General features: G+C 43.9%; 1 protein-coding gene across 5 annotated transcripts in view; it reads right to left on the reverse strand.

Moving 5' to 3' along the window:
- MYO1E (myosin IE) overlaps positions 1-14,051 on the reverse strand; it is a 933,795-nt gene that overhangs the window by 498,610 nt on the left and 421,134 nt on the right. The window lies entirely within an intron of this gene.

A 14,051-nucleotide genomic window follows, 5' to 3' on the forward strand; every position in this document is an offset into this window, starting at 1 on the left:
AATTGGTGGCCCCACTTGAAAGGGGGGGTCTTTCGCTTCCCGACCTTGAGGCTTATTGGGTTGCAGCACAGGCTTCATTCCTTGCTTTCTGGTATGAGCCGATCCCCGATAGGGCAGGTGTTCAGATTGAGAGGGCGGTGGTGGCACCACCGCTCCTGAGAGCAGTCATCCTTACCTCGCTGCAATGTATGACCAGAGCTTGCAATATGGCAGAGATGACGTGTGGCGCCTGGTGGCGCATTGAGGGTGGGGCCTTCTCCACTTCTTCCTATCACGCATGTCCCGGGGTTCCCACTGATGGGGCAGAAGGTTTGCAAGCAGTTTATGGCGAGGCTGAACCTTTCGAGCTGGCAGGATCTTTTCCAGAGGGGGCACTTTTGACGCTTGACGAGTTCAAAGCGAGGGGCGAGTTGTCAGCACTCGACATTTGTATATATTTCAGGCTACGTATTGGACTGAAGGATAGGTACACCTCCTTTCCCCGGGAGCCCCCCATTGCCCCGGTTCTGCATGGAGTTATTAGCATGGGAAATGGGGTTAAACTGGTCTCTAAATTGTATGCCAGCATAATTGACAAATTTGCGGGGTGGGCGGATAATTCCCACAGTAAGTGGGAGAGCGCTTTGGGTATTTCCATCACACATGACACGTGGAGGTTCTGCTGTGCACAGACGAGGAGGGTTGCGGTCAACAGTAGATTTAAGCTGATCCACTTCAAATTCCTCCATCAGTTTGATCTAACCCCCCCTCTCCCCTGTAGACCTCCATAGGTTTTTCCCTGAGACACCAGACTCATGCCGGAGATGTGGAGTTTCACTGGCTACCTTCTTGCACCTAGCATGGCTTTGTCCACGCATACATATCTTCTGGTCACAGGTATTCGACACAGTATGTGGGATTGCTGGGGAGGTGGTGTCACCGTCCCCCAGGTTGCTTTTCTGGGATACACAAAGGAGTTGCCAAAGCTTGGCAATCATCTTCTAGACCTGTTATTGTTGCTTGCAAAGAGAAGGGTCGCCATGGTGTAGGGAAGGGGGTGCCCCCTGTATATGAGCAGCCATTTTGTACTGTCATGACACAGACACCAAATATGGTGCCATTCTGCACCGGGCAGCCAGACCAAGGAACATTTGGGGTCTCTATGCGGCATATCTTCTATCGGAAATGGGCAACACATCTACTGGCTCAAGACATCTGTCTGACGCCTAAACTATGACGCAACTGTCTCCCTTATTGTGTCCAGCGTTCTTGTAATGTGTGGGGTGGGGAATGTACTGCGTCTGTATTTTGTTTTTCCTTTGATTTTGTGATGGTTATTAAAATCAATAAAAAAATAAGATAATTATCCGTATCATAATACTACACATGCTCCAAGTAATGTTTTACTGATTGCTGATAGTATTCAAGATGACGTTGATGTAGAAGGTTTGCACTAATACATTCAGACTGTAGACAGAGTCAGCACAAGTAATGCTAGCAGGAGACAAAATGCAACAAGAGGGAATACACTGCCAAAGGCAGGGGCTAGCGTTGGGGCCCTGATGTGAAGGGGCTCCATGATATGGACTTGTACAAACCAGCCACAGAGAGGCTCCCTGACCGGAACTTAAGAGACACATACGCTTGCCGGGGATTCAGCCATGGCACGGCCATGTTATTGAAGGCGGACCGCTATTGAACTGGAGCTGTAGACCAATGAAGGGATAAGGGGCAGGACCTAGTCCTTTTTATGTATATTGATCCTTGTAGCATCTCCTGGGTGGGGAAGACAGGGCAAGATTGACCCAAGGACCAGTGGAAGAAAATAAGGGCAGGATAAATCTGGGTACAGAAAACAGGAAGTTATAGGTTGTTTGGGTGACGGCAGAAGAGAAGGTGGTGGCAGACCAAGAGACCAGAGGAGGAAGGACGTGGAAAGGAGTGTGGAGACAATTTTCAGAAAAGGCGAGGTATTGGTTGGTTCAGAGAAAGTGGTATTCTGTATTTAGTGAGGATGTAAGGTAGGTGAGTGAGAGCAGTAGTGGACTGCAGAGAATTATTGGAGTGAAGAGGAGAGCGTTGTTGTAAAGTGGAGAAGGGAGAGTGTTAGAAGTGTAGTGGTGTTGTGGAGAGGGAAGAGAAGCAGGGGAGAGAGTAGAAAGTAGTGACATCGGAGGGTGGAGGTAGGTGGTAGAGCGAGAGAGTCATCAGAAGGACAGAGGAGGGAGATGCAGGGAGAGAGGGCGAGGAGAAGGTAGGTGGAGTCAGAGAGAGAAGAATAGCTGAAGGAAGGGAAAGTGGTAGAGAGATATAGGGAGAGGAATACCAGGGCTTGAAAGGGGGAAGATAAAATAGGGCTTTAATGTCTGGAAGGCACAACCCGCCAACTCATTCAAAGTAACCCGAAAGCAGAGTAGGTCACACCTGGAAGGTTCCACAGGGAGGTTAAATAGATATGGTGATTGACTTTACGCCTGACCACCTAAGAGGTAGAAACTAGACAGAAGGGGTAAACAAATCAATAGATGCTAACCTTGGGAGTAGGGAAGCCTGTGTTAAGGGGGGAACTTGATTCCTCTAGATGAGTGAGAGGGACAGCCTTTATAGCCTCTTTCAAGAAAATCAGTAAAAGCCCTTGCACTTTCTTTGGGAGCTGGTATACTATTGAGGCCATCTGCGACAGTAGGCTGTAAATGGGATATTTGATTTTCTATGGCTCAGTGTCCTGTGGTTCTGCCTGCAACTTCCAATGCATCATTGATTTACCTCTGCAAGCTGGTTCACACTAGGTAGTTAAAACTCAGACTTGGTCCACAAAATGTTTGTTGAAGTAAGAGTGTGGAAGGCATCAATGCATCAGCCTCTGGCGACCACTGTCTACTTGTAACTCTCTACTTCTGTATGTGCATAACTGGCAGAGTGGAGCCCAATCACTTTGATCAACTCTTTCATTGTCTTTAGAATGTATACATATGCCAAGAAAAGACTGTCCAGTTCAAGGTATATATATCCTAAATTGGGAGTGTTCTGTGTGCACCTCTGTGTGCACACCCTCCCCCTGCCAAGTACAAGCGAACGCAGGAAAACCCTTTTTTTGGGCTGCTGCATTCTGGGCCCCCAGTGTTGGTGGGGCTTGGCAGTCACAGGTTTTGAGCAGACCAATCACTGGGAAGATGCCTTAAGGCCGATGTAACGATGTATACTGCCTCAGAGAAACTTGCAATTTTGACACTGTGAGGGGTCATGCCATGTTATTAAAGAAAATATATGAAATCAAAGCCTCACTTGACCTACCCTACTGATAAATTCCCTGTCTGGTCTAAAAGCTAAGGGAACATTCTCTAGCATGGGATAACTGGCCCTCGCATCAAACAAGCACACAAAGAAATATATGGCAACACAATATAATAAACAATATTAACACAATGTCTGAATTACCTTTTCCATTCCTGTTTAAGGTCCCTTCCTCAGGATTGAAAGTCAACTCAAAATGTTCAGCAAAAGAAAAGAAAGGTTTTGAACCAGCTCCTGATAGTTCAAATCCAAAATAACAGTTCATCAAACAAAGTTTCACTGGTACAATTCTTTGTTCCTGAACGAAAGATCCACTTCCAACTTTCAGAAAAGAAATAGCACCAATCGTAACCCAGGTCGAGAATATTTCTCTTTTTTCAGACAATTTGCCACAGTTCCAAAAGAAGGTGTAATGTCCCCACTGTCAACAACACACAGCGCGTAATCGACAGTTAGGATTTCATTACTTATAGTATCTACATTGGTATATTTATAAGGATGCTTTCTTAGTACTGCTGCTTCAACCTCAACAACCACACTTTTACTGGTGTTACTATGAGAACAGTCACTTTTGTTCCAAAGTGCTTTACTTGTTTAGACCACTGCAAGGTTACATCCGCTGGCAACTTATATACTACCACCACAGTTTCAGTACTACTACCACAGTTTAGTATTGTTAGGCAGGCTTTGACAAGACACTTCAACCTCTTCAGGTAGGCAAGGCACTCTTCCTCTGAACAGCTTTCTCAAAAGGGACAGCGTCTTTGCCTCTGCCGTCTGTCTGCCACAATAACCTGATTCTGCCCATTAGACTCACTTATCTCTGGCGTCCAAAGTATTTTATATTACAGGCTATGTCTTCTTCAGAATGTTTCTTTACAAGCAGTCAACTTCCCTTCCACAGGTTTACTCACACCTTTCCTATCAGCCCAAGTAATTATCCATAAGCTTTGGTGCCACTCTCTCGGCTTCAGGTAATACTTGCACACTTGTCTCTTAAGCCACTTGGTTGTTAATAACTTCACAGTGCAGCTGAATGGCTCTGTGACACCTACAAAGGCTGGTTTCACTATTAACAGGGAATGCTTCTTGGCTGGGGTAATGCTTGTTCTGTTCAACAGTTACGATCTTTACTTCTCAGAAATGAAAGGTATGTCACTTCTAGATACCGTTTATTACTCAGTCTTTTGGTTGAAAACACAATTAGGCACACACAACCTCTCTTTAAAGTAGAATTCAAGGTTTAAAGATTAATAGAGAATTGTATTCCTGTGTAAATGTAAAGCATTAACTTCTGACGTCCTTTGGGAATTACAATTAGGCACACATGGCCTCTTTTTGATGTAGTTTTCAGACTTTGTAAATTGTAACTCGTGTATTGTCCAGGTTAGGTATTCGGTAATGTTTTAGATGGTGTTCCCTCTCCTTAATTAGGGACATGCGACTACTCCGTTAGACAGCAATAGTCTTTATACAAGGGGACAATGGATTTCAGTAGCTGTAGCATCTCACGCAAGCATTAGGTCTTTCACAATATACGCAGAGTGCTACATTTCCATTGTTAACAAGACTGGATTCAACAAACTACTTTTACTAGCATGCAGAGCTATACGCGAGTCAGTAAGGTGCGGGCAAGGCTTGCGCAATGTGTTGGAGCGCTGTGCTTTACTCACTGGCTTCTTAGACACTTGCTTTGCGGATTGCACTGCTTCCAGACTTCCACTATAACTTCTACTGCTTCTGGCTCGCTAGGGACCCACACCTTTCTCCTGCATGGGTTTCTCTGGCCCAGTAACTCAGTTTGGGAGTTACTCTTCCTCCCGAGACCCTCAACTTGCCTCTTACTTTAGTTTTCAGCACTTTCACAGTTCTGCAATTACATCAATCAGGCTCATATGGGGAAAACGTAGTCTCCTGCACATCTTCTCCTGCGCAGCCTCTTCACTTCCGATCTTGGTAGAACAGGACTCTCTCATAACTTGCAGCTGAAATCTGCTGTTTCCACTTCCCGGCGTCCCTCTTGTTCTCCCACTTCTTCATGGTTTGCCAGCAGCGTGCATCCAATGCTCCAGCCTGTCCTCTAGCTCTCGTACCAGCTCCTTCTACTCCTTCCTTCTGTCTGCACTTGAGGGGGCCTTTTATGCTTCCGAGGTTCAGTGATAATTTTCAGGTGTGGGTTATTACCCTCAATTGCCTGACTAATGCAATGGCTACTAGGCTTAATTGCCTGACTACTACATCTGCATGCCTTTTCAGCACTCCTCCTTGTCTCAGTCCCTGTGGAATTCTGGGACTTGTAGTTTCTTTTAACAAAGTTAGGTTTTTCAACTTCTGTGATTTGACAAACAGCCATCAAAAGTGTGGAATTACAGGGAAAGATAAAGAGGGAACCGTCCCAGTCTTCCTGGTCTCCCCTCCCAACCCCCATGCGATCCTCCCACAGTACAACACCCCCATGGCCGGGATCTGGAAGGGTCTGCCTTTCCTGGGCTAGATGAGGCAGTCTCAGACCAGGTTTGTGGGGAGACTTATCTCTGATTCGTCACAATACTCCCATCCATGGAGTGGAAACACTTGTGATGTTTCTAGGACAAATATGGTGCTCACTGGCTGACAACCATTGCTTAGTTATAGCAGTGGCCTAAACTGCATCTTTTTCATAACCCTCCCATTTGTTTCATCTGTTCTCTCTTTCCCCCAATAGTTTAGCCTTTCCTCTGCAGACTATGGTCTGGCTGGATACCTGGGCTGGGGCACAATAGGTTGTTATGATGTCTCCTGCCTAGCTTTGGGGGTGGTTGTGCGCGTGGGGGCTAAGGGGGTAAACCAGGGGCCAAGCACCATTATGGTATGGGATGTGGAGCCAGAGGGTGGTGTGGCGAAAATAAGAGGCAGAGGTTTGTCACAGGTGGGTCCTACTAATGCACTGCATTTAACAAGAAAAAAGCAAGATCAATACAGTTATGCTGCCATTTCAGAAGACTGGACTGCCCTGACCCTGAATTATTATTACAATATTACATACTAGTGTACAGACCTGTGTACACGGCCAAAGTGCAGGTTTTCATTAACACAGTAGGACCACAAAATATATTACAAGCCTACAGCTCCATCTAGCGGTGACAACAGGCGAAGTTATGCAAACTGGACCACTGTATTTCCTAAGGCAACAGCTCCCTCTAGCGGAGCATTCTGTGCATTCGGGCATCCTCTACTGCACATGACAGCTTCGGACAAATATACATCTGGCATTTTATTATATAGGAAGTGTTTGCTGAAGCCTTCTGGGCTCAATCTGACCATTGTGGCATCCAACAGTGTTTACAGCGAATGTCACTGTGAATTGCAGTAAGAGCCATTCCTGCACTCCCGGTGACAGTACTATACAGACACAAGCATTTCAGTCTATCCCTGCCCGGGTTGTGGAGAAGGAGCCTTATATAAAGCAGGAAAAGTAGGGGTTTGTGTCGGAATTTGGAGTAAGGGAGCAGCGTGCACGATGGTGGAGCAGAGACTGGAAGTGCTGGAGAGGGTAGAGATGGAGCAGAGCTTGGGGATGCAGGAGAGGTTGGAAGCGCATAAGAGGTTGGAAAGAAGAGGACACAAGTAAATAAGTGGGAAGGTGCAAAGGGAAAAAGAAATCAAGTAGAGGGAAGGAGAGAGCTAATAGTGAGTTGGAAGGAGGAGGAGGAAGAGGGGAGGATTGTAGGGGAGAGGAAGAATAATAAACTATTCAGAGAAGGAGCAAAACCAACTTGGAGAAGAGGAGGTGGCAGAGAGAAGCAGGAGATAAATTGCCAGATCCTAGGAAGTAGGAAAAAGAGTGACATCAGTGCAAGAGGAAAGAGGGAGAGGTGGAGAGAAAATAGAGATACTAGGAGATGAGCTTGTTGCAGAGACTCCTGGAGACACAGGGAGAGTTCTAGGGATGGCAATACACAAGTGAAGTCATCAGGATCTGTGGGACAGGTGGGAGGGGGAGCAGTGTTGTGGCAGAATGTCAAAAAAGGCTACTTGACAGGCAGCATCAGGGCCAGACCAGAGGACAGAGAAAGGATTGTAGGCATGACTTAGCGTCGGCCAGATGAAGAGGAAGGTAGGAGAGGGTTAGGCATTCATAGCGCCAGATCACAGGGCAAGGGGGTAGATTGGAGCCCACCAGACATTCTCTAGCACCTCCCTGCCGGCCTCAGCTTGAAAGAAGCTGCGACATCTGCTGCTCAGAACCACAAAATTACAAGACGACCTGCTGCAATAAGTCTGCCAGGCCATCCCACCATTTGCCAACGAGGAACATATCCATCTGGCCGGACATTGTCATTTTAAAGGAGCTGTTGACAAGAGAGAGAGTGAGGCCCGTAAGGGACTCAGAAAGACTGTTTGAAGAAGTTATCTTGTGTCATTTCTGATATGTAAATTACCCCTAAACTGCCCATAATCTCTACTCCAACTCCAGAAATACAACCATATTAGCTGTGTCCTTTGTGGCGTCCACTTGCATTTGTGACAACGCCTACTTCCAGACACCTTTAAGAGTTTTAAGACCACTACGGTGGCGATTGGGAGTACAATAAAAGATTTGTAACATGTCATAATGTGGTACTCCAAAATGGATGCCATGTGTATGTCCTTTGGCAAGCGGCGTGTCAGTGCTCTTTTAAACTAAAAGTAAAAATCACAATTGTCCTCTAAAGGTTTTTTGATGTAATTGCCACCTCTATGTTTTGCCGTCTAGAAACACATTTGTTTGTTTGAAGTCCATTGCCAGTGAAGGTTGTTTGTCACATGTTCTTCTTAGCAGTGAATCATCGAACCAAGTCATCATTAGTGGACGGCCCAGTTAAGCTATTCAGTATGAAAGCAGAGCCTTGGTGCAGTTACTCTCCATGTATCAGCAGTTAGCCTGCTTATAGGTGATTTACACTGCCCTTTAACAATGGTTACCAGATGCCTCCATGTGACCAGGAAACCATGTCCCCAGGCCTGGGCTTTCATGTCGCTATCAGCTGCTTATGGGAGTCTTAGTTCACTTTATTTGGATACATTAGGCTACTCTGACTTAACTGTCTAAATCCTTCTTTAAAATGAATCTATATTATGGCTGCGATTGTCGATCCTCTCAACAGTAAAATCCAGTCAGGGTTTTTCAATTACAAACGAATATGCAAATAATCTCCAAGAAAATGTGTGTCTATATATATATATATATATATATATACATATATATATATATAAAATATATATATTTTCATATGCACAGTAATTGTGGATCTATTGAAAAATTGCATACATTTTACTTCCTTTGTTGCTTAACAAGGTTAATGATAGAGTGAGCATAACAGTCTGAAATGGCAGGACAATGTTTGCACGTCTTGGGCCAGGAAATAATGAATGGACGTACTGTTGTGAACTGCCAGAATCAAGTAAGGTGTTTGATTGCAGGCTATGAGTGGGCCAGGATTATCTGGGGTTTAGAGCCAGCACAGTCCAAACATTGCCCATCAGCCAGACTTCTGATAGGGCTCCCTGAACTTATTGACTAAAAGTCAATGAAACGCTGATGAGCTACAATACTGCTCTTGCCCAGTAGGTGTCACTATCTTCCCGCTTTAGAATCACATCATCAGTTTCACACTTCTGGAGTTATAGTAATTGTTTTAAATACACTCTGAAGGGAAAATGTCAAAGATAATGGTTTGATTTTTGCAACATTACAGTGAAGTCTTGTCATTAGAATGATTTAATAAAATCAATATATATGATTCATAGATTTCCTTCAAAAGAACTTAAAGACTGAAACCAATTTTCCTTTTTTATATTTGAATATTATTTTTTGTAGATATTTTGGCTGCTGATTAATGATAATATATTGAACATACTTTTGAACTCCCTTTCATGACGGGTATGAAACCCTGACTGCACCAGTTAAGCAACTACCTTGGTTACATATGACTCACATCTTTTAAAGGTTTCTCAGCTACCTGCTAGTTTTAGGCCACACCAGACACTTCTGATGCCCCACCCCAAAATATTGTTTAGTGACTCATTAGGACAACGCCATAATTTCCTATGTGACTCAGGACAGTAGTTGCCTGTATATCTTGTAACACTGCAGTTCGGACACTTCAATGATTTGATCGTGAGAAGGAGAGTGATAGAAAGAGAGAGAGAGAGAGAAGCACAGGGAAAGAAGGTATATAGGATTATGTTTTATTGCTAACTTGAATAGTTTTTTGGGTGGCATTCAGGATGTCTCAAAGCGCGGAGTGTGAACGTGAGAGAGGGATGGGAAGAGATGTTCCTGTGCAGTTCATATGTCCCACTTCAGTGTGTTTCTACAATCTCAGTGTGAATGTCTTTGCTAATGTCCCCACTTAGGATATATTACTCATCAATTTCGATTTGTTTTTTAATGTAACAATATGGCAGTTCCGCAGTGATAATGGACCTACGATATCTGCCAGAGAGCGCTTGGAGTGTGGGGTAAAAACCCTTTATAATGGTTTACCATTGCAGAGGGATTTTATTTTTGCTTCTCCCGATCAGTAACTTAGTATCTGATCAGGAATTAGTCCTCCTCTGAGATTCATTAACCTTTTTAATCTCAGCTACAATAGAGGACACCGAACAACCACCAAAAAAGTGAAATGTGTCGGTCAATGATTGTCGACCATTTTAGAGATGTCTCCATAAGAATTATATTGAGATAACGGGGCACAACTTTTACAATTAAAACAAAAAATGGTGGAAAGAACTTTACGCCAACAAAAGTACTAGTCCAAGGAAAAGAGATGAAGAAAATGCTATGCTACACACAAATATTCCAATGATCAAACAGGCTTCATTGTGAAACAAGGAGCAATTGCCTGGCTCAGTACAACTCGGTGGCCTCTGCTCTTCCTTGGTTATGAGCTGGACAGGATATTCACTACCCTCTTGCGAATGTGACAACATAATCCTCAAGGATTTACAGATATGGCACACACTTTGCACTAAAGTCTTTGATCCCAAATCATCTGCAGTCACAAGCAATATCCGATCTTAGAGTCCAATTGATTGTAGTAAACATGGACTTCAGTGCTACAGACATTGCATGGTTAGCACTCGGTACTGACAGTATCTGACACTCTTCTCACTAGAACTAAACCCTGCGTTCTTTACAAACTCCTCCCTTCCTTGGCTTTTCTTTGAGCTTTTTCCTGCTTGTTGGGTGCATTACTAAGCTAATCTGTAGGAGGTGCAAGCTTCTTAGTATCTGCTCCCTCACTCTGGAACTCGTTTCCTCCCAACATCAGAAACAAACCGGCGTAACCTGACTTTTAGAAAACTTGTCAAAACGTGGTTGTTCAACAAATATGACTAATCTGCTCCAGCTCTGTGCTATTGGGGACCTTCTGACTTTCCTGGTTATCTAATGCTTACCTGTACAAACGCTGTCATACGTCCGGGTTGGGGCGTTACACAAATGTAATAAATAAATATTTTAAAAAAGGAATCATTCTCTCCACCTGATTGGGCCTCATTACGACTCAGGCGGTAAGTTACCGCCTGGGCCGTGACTTTACCACCATGGCGTAAACTATGTTTACGCCATGGTGGTTGGCGGACTTACCGCCCCATTCCGAGGTTGGCGGGGGCGGTAAGTCCCCAATCCCCATTTACCCTTCCCCATTCCCATTTTTGCCCCATAGGGCATAATGGGAGTGGGGAAGGCGTTAATTACGCCACCGTAAATTACGGTGGCGTAATTAACATCAAGGTCCCTTAGAGCCATGGATTTTAACACCTGCTAAAAGCAGGTGTTAAAACCTCCATGGCGCTAAGGGACCTCGTACTCAGGCGGTAAGGGTCGGCGCTGTTTACGCTGCCGTTAACCCCTTACCGCCTGAGTCGTAATGAGGCCCATTGTCTACATGCATGGTTGCGACTCAGATTGCACCATTCCATGCCTATACAAAAGCTGAAGCTGTTGGCTTTAGCAATGCTTGTTGTGCAGCTCATACTTAGTAAAACTAAATCAAACACTACTACTATATTAATGCACATTAGTGACAAATATCAAATATAGGAAACCCAAACTCGAGCAACCGATTACTTTCTGTTTTTTTGCAGCACATATTCTTTTTTTTACATTTATTTAGTGTGTTATAGCTAAGACAGAGCGCAGAATTTCAAGTTGCAGGCTACTAGCCAGCCATAAAAAGACACTTGCCACCTGCATTCTAAACATAGAGACAGCACACAATATCTCACTCGCCAAGAGTCAATTTTAACTAGACAATGTCTAGTGGCGAGTGCACTTTTGCACTGTGGTAAAGATATAACCTTCCACACTATAAAATACAGATCAATATAACATATATACAATATAAATAATACGTCACATATTTAAAACAGTAACTCCAAGGTCAGTGTACTCATTGATGCACATTTTGTACCAGCACATTTATGCAGCACTTATTCAATAACATTAAGGCAAACTGCTGTATCTCATTGCTACACACTTTTAGAGTGGGCGTGCAATCTATGGAAATCATTGTGAGCTAACTAATATCATCACATTTTCAAATGCACTTTTAATAAAAAAAAAAAGGCTTCTTAAGATGTAATGTAGTGCGTCAATTTTTCCTTTCCGGAAACTTTTATAATACATGCACATTTCCCTAAATGTTTTTCTTCCACAAAACATTAAAAGCGTGCACTGATATATACAAGCAATAAACGTGTTGTAGCAAATGCAACAGACACTAATTTCAGCATATTATTTTCTTACTATTTTTACAATCCAGACTTTCACTAATTTCAGCTTTTTGTTTATCAATTCAACAAGTAGCCCTTTTTCAACTCAAGAAAGATCCAACACGTGTTTCAAGCCTTGTGGTGCTTTTTCAAGGCATGAGCTGTGACTTAGTCCCAATTATCACTTTGTACTGCTTAAGATCAATCATATTCGATAGAGGTGCAGTTGTCTTTTAAGAAACACGATTGGGCTCTCAAAAGAAATATTTCTGTCCTGTGTCTGATTTCAGATGTTCCTGTTACCTTCATAGGTTTACAATGCAATGGTTGACAATAGAAATGGAGGAAAGACTGCAGGCAACTTATATTGCATTTCGCAAGGGCTTGCATGTGCGCAAGTGGGATGGACCTGCTGGAGATCTGGTGCTGGCTAGCAAATATATTCTTGTAGGAGTGGGGACTGTTGCCTTTGTTGAGATCCACATATTGCTTGAGAGCCAGGAAAGGAGGCACTGTCACTACATGAACGTGAGCTTCACATGGAGGATAATAAAAATTTTGACAGAGTTTGGCAATAGACACAGATTTTTTCTATGTACTATTGTCCATTAAAAATCCCTCCACTGAAAAAAGACAAGAATACCAAAGACTTTGGCATGGCATGTTTCCTGTAGCAGGCCTCCCACAACCTGTGAAAAATTAAAAGTTAAAATAAAAAGAATTCTTGCAATGATGAACACTAATGCTCCCTTTTAGCAAGCCAATGACATTCTATTTTTGGCTGCCAGATTGATAGTAAAACTGAGCACATAAAGGCCTCCAGACCCTTGAGTGCTCCCACCCCCAATCAGACCCATACCCGAAATAAAATGGAGGCGCGCAGGTATAACAATTAGTCAATGAGTTTTTGTTCACCAGAAGAATGTTATCACAAAACAATATCTACATAATTGAAAAGAGCAAACAATACATTAGAAAAAAATATTCACAACTTCCACAACTATTCAGGGATTAAAAAACTCCTTGCACCAGATCAGCATTAAACATATGTGCTCTAAAAATAATTTTGAAACACTAATATATTCCATATTGAATCAGACAGATATGCGTGACATGCGGGTACGCACCTGCACAGAAGTGGGAGTGGAAATGGACTACAACCAACTTATGAACCCATCACCAAGTGTCAGCCTGCCCCTATACCATTAGGGCACATACACGCATACACGCATATGGTGCCTGTGAGCTCAGGTTTATCAGAGCACTGTGTCCATGAATAAGCACCACCTTTCCATATTGAGGTGATAATGCATTAGCATTCAACTAAATACTGAAACAAGGCATAGGAAGTGTCTGATGGAGGAGTGTGATCACTGCCGCAGACATGGATCTGATCCTTAAATGCAGGCGGTGGCGAAGAATTGTGAAGGAAACCCTCCACTAGAGGACGACTGGAGGGGGTTCACTTCCACAGGGGCTGCATCACAGAAGGGTCCGTGTTCTCCACGCATGGCCCCAGTCCTTGGATCCAGCAACTGTGCTCATCTTCTCCCTGGGGGTAGCAGTGCAGAAGCAACACTAGACCGCTGTTTGCAATCCGGAATGCTGACTCAAGATGGCCGATTTCCACTTCTGGAGCTTTAGCCTGCATAAAAGGAGGATGCCTTTTTTTGTCCAGGGTCTCATAATGATCCTGGATACGTTGTCTCCAGTTCTTCCACTCCACAGTTTTCCTTCACTCCTGCTGCCCACAAGCCTCACCTTTCATTGCAACTCGAAGCCATTCTCCAAGCTGCAGATCTTAGATATAGGAGGTTTTCCTCCCTTGGGGCATTCTCTCTGTTGCTTGTCACCCCTTCCACTTGGCACTTGTCTAGCCTGTACCATTCACCTGCTGACACAGTAGCTTCGTGTAAAGGCAGGGCATATCTTGCCACTAAGAAGAAGCCAAAAGGCGTCCAGGTAAGACCTGCTCTTGAAAGTGTGCCCCTGGAGGCATATGTGGGAACAGCAGGGGTGAGGATATTCAGATGCCACTT

Source organism: Ambystoma mexicanum, chromosome 11, assembly GCF_040938575.1.
Source record: "Ambystoma mexicanum isolate Mex_15411 chromosome 11, UKY_AmexF1_1, whole genome shotgun sequence".
NCBI classification, from domain to species: Eukaryota; Metazoa; Chordata; class Amphibia; order Caudata; family Ambystomatidae; genus Ambystoma; species Ambystoma mexicanum.